This window comes from Martes martes (assembly GCF_963455335.1).
Source record: "Martes martes genome assembly, chromosome: 10".
Taxonomy (NCBI): Eukaryota; Metazoa; Chordata; class Mammalia; order Carnivora; family Mustelidae; genus Martes; species Martes martes.
In genome coordinates, this window is record NC_137898.1 from 57,038,699 (window position 1) to 57,040,111 (window position 1,413).

Genomic DNA, 1,413 nt, shown 5'->3' on the forward strand with positions numbered 1-1,413 from the left:
CTATTATATAAAAATTATGGAAGTCTGAGGCAGAGAAAAAGTAAAAATATTTGGAATAATTCCATAACCATGAGTAATGCCAATTTCATGTGCCGGATTTAGATGATAAAATTCAGTAATGGGCTATTGTCAACACACTTTTTATTCCTGCCTTCTTTTTTAAAACAAACAAACAAAATAACACCTCATTTGAAATCCAAACGGGGTCATTTTGGTTATATAAGTAACTGAAGATCTTTTATCTCAAATGAATAAATGTTAATGTCACTGTGGTTGTCTGAGGAAATAATAATCAATAAATGTAGCCTAATTTTTCTTTTAGTTCATGGTCTTGTTACTTAAAGCTAAAGTGATCTTTTGAGAAGCTTTTATCCCAAACATAAGTCTCAGTATTTTAACTTCTATGAATAGCATTTTACTCACCTATACAATAACAAGAAATAGAAAAAAGTGAAAAACCCATCTATTCCTTTGTTGCTCTGGACTGGAGAACTTTTAGCACAGCCCTGCGTATCTGTTTGGTCTTCACGCTGTAGATGATGGGGTTTAGCACAGGGGGGGATTAGCAGGTAGGCATTGGCAATCAGAGTATGTACATAAGGAGGAGCCTGTTTCCCAAATCTGTGTACAAAGGACAGACTAATCAATGGAATATAGAATACAGCAACAGCCCCAATATGTGAGACACATGTGCTAAAGGCTTTCTTTCTCTCTTCTGGAAATGCAATACTGAGGACAGTCTTAATGATTAAAAAATAAGAAAAAATAATGAAGATGGAGTCCACTCCAGCAGTGGTGATCAGGGCTGTCAACCCAACTGCACTATTGATCCTGGTGTCTGTGCACGAGAGCTTCATCACGTCAGGGTGGAAGCAGTAGGAGTGGTGGAGCACGTGGCTGCGGCAGAAGGACAATCGTTTAAGAAGCAACACCATAGGAGTCAGTATTAGTGTCCCCCTGGTGATGATTGCTACTCCAATCTGTACTATTTTAAGGTCAGTTAAGATAGAGGCATATCTAAGAGGACTAGAGATGGCCACAAAACGATCAAAGGCCATGGCCAACAACACTGAGGATTCCATAACAGTGAAAAGTTGAATGAAAAACATCTGTGATAAGCAGGCATTAAAGCTGATCTCCCTGGCATCGAACCAGAATATACCCAACATGGTGACCAGGGTGGATATGGACAGGCCAAGGTCAGTGGTGGACAGCATAGAGAGGAAATAATACATGGGTCCATGAAGGCTGGGCTGTGTGACAATGGCAAATAGGATCAGGCTGTTTCCTGAGAGAGCAGTTATGTAGAGAAAGCAGAAGAATGGAGATCCACGTGTGGAAGGCTTCCAGCCCGGGAACACCAGTTAGCAGGAAAATGATGGAAGAGGATGTGGTATTCTGTAAAGTTGACAT

The 1,413-nt window shown here is 40.2% G+C and overlaps 1 pseudogene across 1 annotated transcript; it reads right to left on the minus strand.

Moving 5' to 3' along the window:
- Nucleotides 1-463: 463 nt before the first annotated feature.
- LOC308350887 (olfactory receptor OR51C1-like) lies at nt 464-1,413 on the minus strand (annotated as a pseudogene). The gene has a single exon. The product of its transcript is annotated as an olfactory receptor OR51C1-like (transcript).